Genomic DNA, 12,625 nt, shown 5'->3' with positions numbered 1-12,625 from the left:
CCTATCAATAAATTCTTAAGTTAATTGTTTCCCAAATATATAATTTTGGTAAATAATAAATTCACATGTCTGTTTAATTTTAATAATTTTGGCATAACAAAAATTGTGCTAATATAAAAACTCTCAGCAACGTTTATCTGATATGTTGCTTTGTTACACGTGCGTCCCTGGACTCGCATGTGCACAGCTCATGTATGTTTGTACACACACTGCTGAGAGGTTTTAGGATCTTTTGCTGGCGTTGGGACGTGTGCTTGTTATGGATGTGTGCTAACCCTTACCCTTATGCCCACAAGAAGCTCACCCACAAAGAAATAAAGAAAGCTTGGTTTATTATAGAAAACAGGAGTGACAGAATATGTAAAAGTGCTGCTTTAGACAGCAAAGTTACAGTCTAAGCAGGTAACAAATTACAATACTGTACATACGCACCTTAATTAAAGAGTAAAAGATTCCCCGACTATTCTAAAGGCCTTCAGGAGCTTGGGCATGACACCTTTGCCATAAACCCACACTAGATAGAGAAAGGGGGGGAGTATACCTGCCCTTTGTGCTGGCCCCAGGGGTTTGTCCGTGAAGCGAGGTCCAAGTCCAGTCCTGGGTCTAGGGGTCCAAAGGAGGTCAGTCCGGCGGGGAGCAAGGCAGGGAGCAGGGCAAGGTCCAAGGCAGGTCCAGGCACAAGGTTGCAGGTCAAGCATACGTTTGCAACTATGTTGCTCATGCAACTTGGGCTTAGGGCGGCCCTGATCCTCAGGAGACTCGCCTCTCCTCCGGGCCTGGAGGCGAGCACTCCTCCTGAAAGCACTTAGCTCTCTCCGCCTCTCTGTCCTGAGCCTCTGCAGCTCAGGAGAGGCTGGTGGGTTACTGGACCCAGGGGCCGCCTCAGCTTCCTCTGAAGAGGCTGGGAGTGGAGCACCTGCAGGCAATGCGTCCTCCCTCCCATCAGGAGCCAGAGCAGACTCTGCTGATGTCTGCACCTGGGGATCCAGCACAGGTGGAGATCCTTCAGGCTCAAGCCCTGGCCCCGGCTCAGCTGGTTCTGGAGGCGGGGAATCCTGTGCAGGCTGGGATCCCTCAGGTTCAGCATCTGAGTCTGACTCCCAGGCCATCACACCCTTAGAGCAGGGGTCGGCAACCTAAGGCCCATGGGGCACAAGTGGCCCATGGACCCCCCCCCCGCACATTCGGGGACCCCGCCACCCACTTGGTCGGCTCCCGTGCCCCGCGCTAAACTGGCGCGGAGCAGAGCGGGGACCGTCTTCCATGATGCTGGCTGGCTTCCCATTGGCTGCAGGAAGCTCCTGCAGCCAATGGGAAGCTGCGCACACCTCCGCGCTGGAAGGAGTGCCAGAAATAGCGTTTGCGCATGCGTGTGCGCACACACAATGTGGCCCACTGTGGCATCTGCAGGACTGTGAACCGGCCCAAGCCACAAAAAGTTTGCCAACCCCTGCCTTAGAGCGAAGCCTAAGTATCCTGAGTCCTGGGGAGCACTGAAAAAGTGTTGTCCTGTTGGAGCTATGACAGCCAACTAGCCTTTGAATCTAGGTTTTTAAATACCTTTTTGCCAAGGCATGCCAGTGGAGAAGGGAAGGGGTTGTGAAAAAAGTGGTTGGACAGTGTTATAGAAGCGACCGACATGAATTTGACGACAGTGGAAGACAGGAGTGCCTGGCATGCTCTGGTCCATGGGGTCAGGAGAAGAGTTGAACACAACAACAATTTCCATAATTCCTTTCAGAATAGTGACAAATGGTTAAAACTGGCCATCCTTTTTGCTTAACAAAAGGGTGAAAGACTTTGATAGGGAGCAATTATTTGAACCTAGGCATCTCTGTCTGTGACCTGCCTTCAAATCACCATCATTGTGGGGATGGATCTCATTGAGGAGTCTGAGTATCCTGTACTTGACAACTAAATTTGCATGTGTTGATCCTTAAATCAGATGTGGGTGAACTCAGGATATTCCTGAATGCCTTTCAGCAGGTGGCTAGACTAGAGTTTCCGCCCTCCCTTCATCAGGTGGGCGGGGTTTGCGGCACCGGGCACAATCGGCTGGGCAGGTTCACTCCCCCAACTCAGGTGGGTCCTTGGGCCTGCCCCTGGCCAAGGAGGACAAAGGACAGAGGCCGGGGGTGGGGTCAAGGGCCAGGTAAAAGTGGCGGAGCCGCCCAGCCACCCCCCCTTTCTGTATTTCTTTCCCGCAGGTTTCCCGCATGTTTCATGGTATCATGCAGGATATAGTGTCATATTAGAGTTATGTCAATCTTATGCCTATGCCATGATCTACAAAGATAAACTGTATTCTAAATTCAGATTCATTCAGAGCTTGTAACTCAAATTCGATCATATTACTAATGCTATTTCCCAGTAGTTTTTATTCATACTTTATGAAATAGACTAGGGAAAAACAATGTGGCAGTTGACGAAAGCATATAGCTACCAAGACAACTTTTAATGAACAAACCCGTCTAATAGCACAAATTAGCTTTCACACTCTTAATTGGTTTGACTTTTCTCAGAAGATTCAGATTATATAAGCACCAGAGATCTAGCAATATGACAAAATTAAGAGACTGTCAGAGAATTCCATATTCAGGTAATAATAATAATAATAATATTTATTATTTGTACCCCGCCCATCTGGCTGGATTTCCCCATGTTGGTTCCCCAGGTAGGTAGCCATGTTGGTCTGATGCAGTAGAAATAATATATAATTGTCCAGTAGCACCTTAGAGACCAGCTAAGCTTCCAGAGCCAGACTGTGGGATATTTCTTCATCTCCAATATTGCTTTGCTGGAATCTTTGAAGGCATAGTACAGATAACATAATACAAAATAATAATTACAGGCACAAACCAGCTAGGTAAGCATTTCTGCAGCCATATCCAATGCATGTTTACAAAACGGCAAGTCCCACTGAATTCAGGAGATTTTCTTCCATGAATGTGTGCACAAAGTAACAGCTGTAGGAATCCTATGTGCACTTGCTTGGGACTAGGCCCCATTAAATTCAGTAGGGTATACTTCTGAATCAACACACAAAGGACCAACTTACACATCTTATAGATATAACTGGGGCAGTTAATAGTGGTAAAACTGGAAATAAATTTGGATAGTAATTCAGATGAAATTCAGTATTAATTTGAATAATAAGTTAATAATCCATTTCGGTAAAATTCAGTATTAACTGTGATTAGTTTTGCTCACTGTGCACATTGTGCCAGTATGACTATTTTCAAAATTATGTCATTCTGTTTGATTTAAAATATTTATATCCTGCCTTTCTATCAATGAACCTCCAGGTGATTTACTGTAAGTGACTTTAAATCAGTCCATCAATAAGCATCAAATATAAAACACAGAGTAACAGATCAACCACAACGGATAAAAATTAAGGCCCAAACTATTATTTGAAAGTCATGGAAAGTGAGCAGGGAGCCTCTTTGGGGTGAGCATGTTGCTACCTAGACACTACATTTCTTCAGAGGAGCAGGTGGAATCAGCAGGGCCTCCGTTGCTTCACATAGTGCCTGAACAAGTTCATATGGAAGTAGTGAAGCAGGAACATAGAGCAATGTCACAGCAGCAGCGATAACCATCTGCTGACATGGTATTTACCAATGTTGTAAACTTTGGGGGGCTGGGGGATTGCTCCGGCTTGGCACATGATCCCTTAGGCTAGGCTCAGGCAGTGACTGACCCAAGGTCACCTAGCAAACTTGATGGCTCATCAGAGATGCGAATTGAGGACTTACTAGCCAAAGTCCAGCCTGCTTACTGCTCCACCAGTCATTGGCAGTTCACTACTATATGACTGCCAGTTGATTCTAATAAAATGGGTATTATCCAATGGGTATTATCCATGCTCTGTGGTATGATGAACATACACACATACAATATCATACACACCATATGTATGCATTTGTTTATGGACCAACGTAGTTGCCTTTAGATTATCCTTGGAATGTGTAGCTATGGGAACTATGATGATGAGCTCCTACATGTCAAAATTTATCTTTAGGTATGGCAGCAGGAAGCCATTAAGATATATTAGCCCCATACCATTTAGGGTGTTAAAGGTAAGACTGGGGTAAACATATTGATAATCTGTGTTAAATCAGCAGGGAGGAAATACGATCAGAATACCTCACACCAGCATTTATCTGGCGTTAAGAGTATATTGTAGCATCTCAAAGGTTAACAGATGTTCCTGTACAATCTTATATTGGAAGCAAGCCCCACTGAGTTCGAGGGAATTTTGCCCCATGGAAGTTTAAGAATTGCAGTCTTATCGGTGGATTTTTTAATTTTATTTTTTGGCCTAGAACCAATTTCATCAGATGCAAAATAACGTCTATTGCTGTGGCTGAAATTATCTCTCGAGTTTCCAGTGGTTTTTGTTTATTATTCTTGTTGTTGTTGTAGTAAAATCTAAGGTAAAAATGCAGCCTCTCATTTCTTCCTAAGCATTGATCCCCATGCCCTTGGAGAGAAGGGATTATAGGAAGATCAACCACAGAAACCCGTACACTTGCATGTAAACAGTTTTATCAATTGTGACCCTAACAGTGAAACCCTATGCATGGCAGCTCAAAAGAAAAAAAGAAAAAGAAATCAAGGGTGGTAGTAAGTCTTACAGCAAAACCAACTGAGACCCGTGCGGAACCTAAGACCAACGCGTTTATTATGCCATAAGCTTCCGTAGACTCAAAACCACGATACAATAAAACTCGCTAGCTAGGCTTTTTTTAAGGAGCCGCACAAGACTCTTGACTGAATTTCCTCAGCAAAGGGAGAATTGCATAGGAATGCAGCCCAAGCGTATTTATTCAGGAGGCGATTCCGTTGACATGCAAATCAGGGGATAACCGTAGCGTTCACAGTGACCCACCCTCCCGCCCTTAAAAAAACATGCGGCCCCTTTTCCTGGTGCTGTGATTTCCAGGAGCTTGCAAAACGCCTTCCACAACCCCCCCCCCCATCCCCAAAGCAGGCGTTGCATAGCAACGGCGAAAGGTGGCGCCCTCAAAGGCGAGGCCTAGGCGGTCTGTGGGTGGCGGTTGCTGCTGCTGCTGCCGCCGCCGCCAACCTCCTCTCTTCTTCCCGCTTCCCTCTCCCGCTGGGCAGGGCGAGGAGCCCCAAACCGAGGGAGACCGGCGCTCTCCCCCCGCCCCCTCCTCCTCCTCCCCCCCCCCGCGCTCCCGCTCGCGCTTTTTCTCCCTTCAGCCCTTCTGTTTCTTTGCTCCGGAAGGAGTTGCCCGCTTGGCCTAGGAAGTTGTCCTGGGCAGAGTCCGGCCCAGAGCGAGGCCTGTGGCTGCCGCTCTCGGGAAACGGCAGCTCGGGGTTGGAGACCAGGCAGCGAAGGACTCCTCCGGGCTGCTCCCTTCGGCCACCCGGAGGTGACTTGGCCTCATGAAGAAGGTAAGCGCCGAAATCTGCCTTGGCAGCGGCGGCGGCGACGGCAACGGCTTCCCCTCCCTTCCCATTGCCCCGGGCCGGGCGCCTCCATTGCGGGGTGCTCCCTCCGCTAGCTTCTTCGGCCTGGCTTGGCGGGCTGAGGGGGCCGCTTTCTTTTTTCGGCGGTGGGGTGGGGTGGGCGGCAGAATGGGAAGGCGGGCTGTGTGTTTGTGTGTGTGTATTTCCTCCCCCCCCCAAAAAAACCCCCCGGCCATTCCCCCTCAGTGGGTAGGAGAAGAACCCGAGGGAGAGAAGCGGGAAGGCGGCGGCGGCGGTTCTCGCAGACACCGGGACAAGGCTCCGGAGAGGGGGCAGAGGGGTGGGAAGGGCGGCGGGTGCCTGAGGGAGGGTGTGTGTGAGAGAGTGTGAGAGAGAAAGTGCTTGGTGTGCAGAACGTGAAGCGCTTCTGGTGGAGTGAGTAAGTGGCGGCGGCGGACTGGTGTAAACAGTCTGCCGCCCTGACTGCGGTTTAGGCTGGGCAGCTCCCGGGGCTCGGATGGTTCTGTAATCACATGGGGTGATTTGCCTTGGAGGCTGCGACCGTCGAGGTGTGTTGACGCCAAGCGTTTATTTCCCAGGTGTAGGTCTCGGGGGTCAGCTAGCGTCTAGCGTCTTTCTCCTTCTGGTTTTTTGGTTAGAAGGCAGTTTGCCCCTGGATACTATCTAGCTAGGGGTGGAGAATAACCTCCATAGACCATTCACTCCTTCCCGTTTGTCCGTGGTTAAAGTTGCTTAAGTGTTTTTCGGCTGTAGAAAGGCAGTGAGTGCATGTATACTGTTTTCACCTGGAAGAAAATCTTAACCTGCCTTTTCATTGCAAAACTTACGCAGAAGTAGAACTACATTCTTCCAGTGTAGGGAAACTGGCCGTAAAGTTGTCACTTGCATAAAATACAGCAATGCCTTCACAGTTTAGCTAGTTACCATCTAGAGATTTTGGGGTGTGAGTGTGTGTGTGTGTCCCGCCCCCCACTGTGCATGAAAAACTTATGGGACAAAATGAATACCAATTGAATCTGAATTTTGTTTTGAGAATATAGGCCTTTTTCCGTCTCAGCTAATGTATAGTGTTACGGGAAGAACATGGATTTAGGGAAGCAGATTTAAGTGCCCATACAAAGATTTTGTTCTGAAAACCAAAAGGAAATGAGGACAAAAAATGATCCCTGGTGTTGGCAGTACTGTATTTTGTTCTGCACCAGCAAATAGAAAGTATTATGATAAAAAATGTGTCCCATAGAATTTTTTTATAACAACTGATACTTAAGTGCCCTTCTTTTGTCACCACACACACGAACATGTTTGGGGACACACAGATACATTTGAATTTGGCTTGGGGTAGAATTTATTTATTTTTGCTTGGAAGAATGCAATAACAATTCGGTAAAGGTAAAGGGACCCCTGACCATTAGAGCCATGCAATACTGAACATTGGAATGTCGGGTACAAGTTAAACTGTCTTATATTTGAAATATAAATTTAATATTTAATTACATCAGTGTTAGTTGAGTCCCCTTTGGGCATGTGATAGGTGTGTCCCCAGCCTAGGATGACAGCTTGCCTTCTCTCATAGGCAGGGAGGATCTTGGGGAAGACAAGTGTCTCTCTGAGGAAGCTACTTGTAGTGACCATCAGAGCACCATAAAGGCATTTCTTAATGCAGCAGGCACAAGTTCAAATGCGGTCAAATAGCATGCTCTGAAACGCTAAATACATTAGTAGCAGGATACCATCTATGGTGGTGGTTCAATTTTTTAATGAGAAAGGATTCAAAGGTGTGCTAAAGGAAGATAAGCTGAATGAATTATTTGCATCTTGTCTTCATAGCATAAGATAGTTTGGCAGGTCACTAACAGAAAGGGAGTCTGAGAAACAGAGGCAAATAGCAGTGCAATGAGACAAAGTTCTTATTGACAAAAATAAAAACTTACAAATCACTGGGTCTGGATGGCATCTACCTGTAAGTTCTTAAAGAACTCAAATCTCAACCCTGGGATTGTAGTGGATGACTGGATGCAGATGTATGTGGACTTGATGTGCAGTAGCTGTGGAAAGTGAAAATTCCATGCTAGGGTTCATTAGGAAGGGCATTGAAAATTGATAACATAATGCCATTATACATATTTTTGGTGTGGTCACACTTTGCATACTGTGTACAGATCTGATTGCCTCACCTCAAAAAGCTATAACAGAGGTGGAAAAGGTTCAGAAGAGGGCAGCCAAAGTGTTCTGGGGGAATGGAGCAACTCCCATATGAGGATAGGTTACAATATTTGGGGAATTTTAGTTTAGAAAAAAGGTGAGCAAGAGGGGACATGATAGAAATTTAATTGCAGGGGGTTAGACAAAATACCCTCGAGGTCCCTTCCAACTCTACAACTCTCTGATTCTATGAAAATCATGCATTGTGTGTAGAAAAGTAGACAGAGAAAATATTAGAACTCATGGAGATCCAATGAAGGTTGGAAGATTCAGGACAGACAGAAGAAAATACTTCTTCACACAGTGCTTAGTCAAACTATGGAATTTGCTTCTACAAAAGGATACTGATGGCCACCAACTTGGATGGCTTTGAAAGAGGATTAGATTAATACATGGAGGATAAGGCTATCAGTGGCTATTAGCCATGATGACTATGTTCTGCCTCAGAATGCCAGTCCCTGGGAATTGCTAGTGAAAAAAGTGCTGTTGAGCTCAGGTTCTGCTTGCAGGTGTCCCATGGGCAATTGGTTGGCCAGTCTGAGGACAGGATGCTGGGCTAGGGCCTTTGGTCTGATCCTCTAGGACTCTTGTGTTCTTATGTACAGAGGGTACAGAAAGCACCCATGTTCCTTAACTGTTGAACTCTTATTTCTAAAGTAACTTGATCTTACAGTATTTTTAATCAGCTGCCTGCATTACCTAAATATGCACTTTTTCTAAAGTTGATAAAAAAAATTCAGGCTGGTTACAATTTTTTAAAGTAAATTTTTCAGATGACTTCTGTTTCAAGAATGACTGTGTTATTTTTTTTTTTAAAAAAAGGCAAGTCCAGGGGTGTGGCATAATCTAAGTGATAATCACTAAAATCTTGGAATGCTGAATGAACATCTGGCAGTGTACAACTTGTACAACCAGGTCAATGCAAGTTTATGCTGATACACATTACACACCTGTAGAAAGGTTATTTTCATATGTAATATGATTAACTAATCAAAGAGGTAAGAGCTTGTAAATTGTTTGTGTTGAAGGCTAATCCAATGTTAACATAGTCTTCAGTTTCCTAAGTTGGACTCAATTAGCTTTTTAAAATATGTATTATTATTATTATTTGTTTTTAGTTGTTGTAAAGGTATAAATCTGGGACGCGGGTGGCGCTGTGGTCTAAACCACAGAGCCTAGGGCTTGCTGATCAGAAGGTCAGCGGTTCAAATCCCTGCAACGGGGTGAGCTCCCGCTGCTCTCGGTCCCTGCTCCTGCCAACCTAGCAGTTCGAAAGCATGTCAAAGTGCCAGTAGATAAATAGGTACTGCTCCGGCAGGAAGGTAAACGGCGTTTCCATGCGCTGCTCTGGTTCGCCAGAAGCGGCTTAGCCATGCTGGCCACATAACCCGGAAGTTGTACACCGTGCTCCCTCGGCCAATAAAGCGAGATGAGCACCACAACTCTAGAGTCGTCCGCGACTGGACCTAATGGTCAGAGGCTCCTTTAACTTTACCTTACCTAAAGGTATAAATATACTCATGTGCATTTGGAATTACATGTTTAAATTAATAAAATTACTGAATGAATGATAGCATGGGGAGAAATAACATGATGGATATATATTTGTGTTTTAAATTTTTCTCATCTAAAGCATTTTTACTTCATAGTCAATATAATATTTTATGTACATAATTTTAATTACTCAAAAATGTGTGTTTTGCCTAGCTCTGTTGCTGGGAAAATCTTTGCCCCGAACTTGACACAACCAATTGGGTTGTATCCAGTGCAGCATTTGGTAAAGGATGCTGGCATAAGGGGAATTCCCCATCTCTTGTCCCTCCTTCAACCCCTTCACCCATCAGAAGCTTCTGACGGTCAGTCGATATTCAGGTAAGACCTAGGATGTGGGGTAGGGTATCTCCACCATATTGTCTTCATTCATCCTCCCTGCTTCAGTCCTTTGTGCTATCATCCCAGTCTATTTCCCCCTCTGTTCCTGGGACGAGCATGCATTGAACAAGTCAGCTACTCTGCCAGCATAGAGGTTGTAATGTGAGAATAGTATTACTGGTACTCTGCACATGTGACATTAAGTGCATGAATTATTCTTGTTACTTCTCTTTAAAGACGTCAAATGGAATGGATTTTTTTCTGTTTCTATGGGGTACCTAATGCCGTGGAATATTTATTGACTTTGAGTCAGTAAAGACAGAGATGTCATTCAGTGATCTCTTGCCAACTTCAGAGATGGAAGAAGAAATATCAGAGGGTAGAAATATTAGGGCAAGAGAAAAATTGGCTCTTCTTTCTAAGAAACGTCAAATTGAGTTTTATGTATAAAATGTTTAAAGAAAAATTATCTAGTGTTTGCTGCATTACTTTAATAGCCATATCTGCCATTTGCAGCTGTGGCAAGCTGTTTGTTTAGCAGTACAGGAAAGTGAAAGAGATTGGATTGCAGAGAATTTATTTTTCATACCTGTCTAATTGCAAACACTCTGAACTGTGTGTTTGCAACTAGCGAACATTTTTTTACCATCCATTGAATGCTTTCATTTATTTATTTTAAAAATGTGCTGGTGGGTGGGAGAGAAAGAGCTCCTACATCAGTAGTAGTAATGCCAAATGAGGGGAAAAGCATGCTTAGGCAGCTGGATGGGTCATTCCTTGAGAAGGTGGTGTGTGAGCCTGCCAAAGCTACTCAAGGAACATCAGTTTTTATTACTTGTGAAAATGTTAGTAATATAATTGTATTTCATATTATTGGGTCTCCACCGTTTTTGGCTGGCTTCGGATGCAAAGTCAAAAAAAAATGTAAAATCCTTCAGTTGCTGTTGTTTGGCCAACAGCAGCCAAATAACCTTTCCACCTCCCTTTCTGTAAGGTCTAGCGCTTAATGTTCTGGCCACTGTGTGACTGAGTTGCTCTGGCTCCTGTCCTTTCTGAGCAGGCTGAGATCATTGCCCACCACTGCCACTCCAAGGTTGGGAGAAAGGTGGCTCAGCTTGTGTGCCAAATAGCATAATCAATGGTGAGCATAGAAAGTAGAAATGTGTGGGTCTGCATTGGAGCTTTTCTTAGTCTTTCCAGAATGGTAGCCAAGTGTAACCCTAAATTGGCAAGCACATATATAAATGGGGGAAGGAGGATATAGAGGAGTGAATTCAGAGGATAATGGGATCAGGGAGAATAGAAAATGGTGACTTACTCAAAGGAAAAATAGTTACCCTGTCTAGTTAACCAGGCATTACTGGTGAGTTGGTAAGTTTATTACAAATATAGTGTGATAACAAATCATAATCTCAATTCAAGCTGGAACTCATGAAATTGAATTGCCCGGTGAGTTGCAATTTGGTGGTTTCACGTTGCAGTTTTCCTTTTCTTTTATCTCAGTATGGCCACCTTAAGGTCAGTTTCAGAGTGTCTTGGTGGGTTGAAATGTTCACTTACTGGTTTTTTATATTTCCATTTCCCTTTCTGTTGATTGTGTCCGTTTATTTTTCTGCATAAAGAAGGAATGCAGCAGGGCATTGGATGATAACAAGTGATTAACATAATGTTGTGATGGATGTTATCATTGCCTGAGTACATGTGGGGACAAAGTTGGCATCTCAGTTTGTTGCTAAATTTGGTCCCTTTATTTGTGTGTCTGTTATGTGGCCTGTTGTTGCTGGTAAGTAGTTTTTTTTAGGCTGGCTTGGTGGGCTGGCTGTACAGTGGTATACCTCTAGTTACGAACATAATTCATTCCGGAGGTCTGTTCTTAACCTGAAACTGTTATTAACTAGAGGCGTGCTTTCGCTAATGGGGCCTCCCGCTGCTGTTGCGCTGCCAAGACACGATTTCCGTTCTCATCCTGGGGCAAAGTTCTCAACTCAAGGTAACTCTTCCAGGTTAGCGGAGTTTGTAACCTGAGGCGTTAGTAACTCGAGGTACCACTGTAATCAAGTACAGGCCTACCATCCAAACCTTTGAGAGGGGTGTCATTTTGCAGGATAGGTGGTAGATCAGTGGCACATTTTAGTGGTTTAGCTGGGAGCAGTAGGTTAGAACAACTGAGGTTCTGTATTTTTTCATCTTCTCAGGCTGTGCAGTAGTAGATTATTACTGGGTCCCATCTGGCCTTGTAGATCTGCTTTCTCACTTCATTTGATAGATCTAAACTGTAAGCTATCAGAGTCTGTCTCATGAATCTGAGCAGATGGGAGTTGTATCATACATACAGCTTGGTTGTAGACAATAGATTTTGTGTTAACGTTCTTGATGGAAGCTGGAAGCATAAGAGTATGTGTGGTTGCAAATAAGTTTCCACTGTAATGTATTGCTTATATGTCTGTTATGTAGTTGCAAAGTAACATCCAGAAACCTGTTGCATAGAATGATCTTAGCTCTGGTTTTTTGTGAGGTGAAAGTTTTTTGAAGTCATAGTGGATGTTTCAAGGTATATGTTGACTATCTGCCGATACATACTATCTAGTATTTTCAGATACTTGTTTTGAGGGACTTCTCCAAGCTAGAGTAGAAATTTGGACTGTACCCACTCTTCTCTTTCCCATTTTTAAACGGGATATTTACAGAAAAGTGCAGTTTTCTTAATTAATTATTGACATGTATAATATGCTTCAGATTACAGTAACTGATCTGTTAGTTACTAAATCATGCTAATCTGCAACAAGTTAAAAACATGCTACAGTGATTTTAAAAAAATAAAAACAACAACCTTAGTTTAGCGGCAGGTAGTGGCATTTATCTTGCAAAAGTCAAAGCCCATAGTCATGATTATTGCTTACTTTTCTTATGGAATTATAATATTTACTTTCTACCCTTTTTCCTTCTGTGATTTCAGCTTAATTGTTTATTTTTAATAACATCTGTAACAGCTTTGTTACAATAAGCCTTTGTTGACATTGTTGTGATTAACCTGAGAATTACTCACCTAGTCACAGCCTGGGTGGTGGCATATTTGGACTGCTGGAATTCA

General features: G+C 44.1%; 1 protein-coding gene across 1 annotated transcript in view; it reads left to right on the top strand.

Moving 5' to 3' along the window:
* The first annotated feature begins 5,210 nt into the window (after window positions 1-5,210).
* Window positions 5,211-12,625, top strand: part of FRS2 (fibroblast growth factor receptor substrate 2) — a 33,377-nt gene continuing 25,962 nt past the window's right edge. The window contains exon 1 of the mRNA XM_033161479.1: window positions 5,211-5,424. The gene's annotated coding sequence lies outside the window, so the exon portion shown is untranslated. The remainder of the gene's footprint in view (window positions 5,425-12,625) is intronic.

Source organism: Lacerta agilis, chromosome 10, assembly GCF_009819535.1.
Source record: "Lacerta agilis isolate rLacAgi1 chromosome 10, rLacAgi1.pri, whole genome shotgun sequence".
Classification (NCBI taxonomy): Eukaryota; Metazoa; Chordata; class Lepidosauria; order Squamata; family Lacertidae; genus Lacerta; species Lacerta agilis.
The sequence above is the reverse complement of the archived record's forward strand: the minus strand, read 5'-3'. Positions and strand labels throughout refer to the sequence as shown.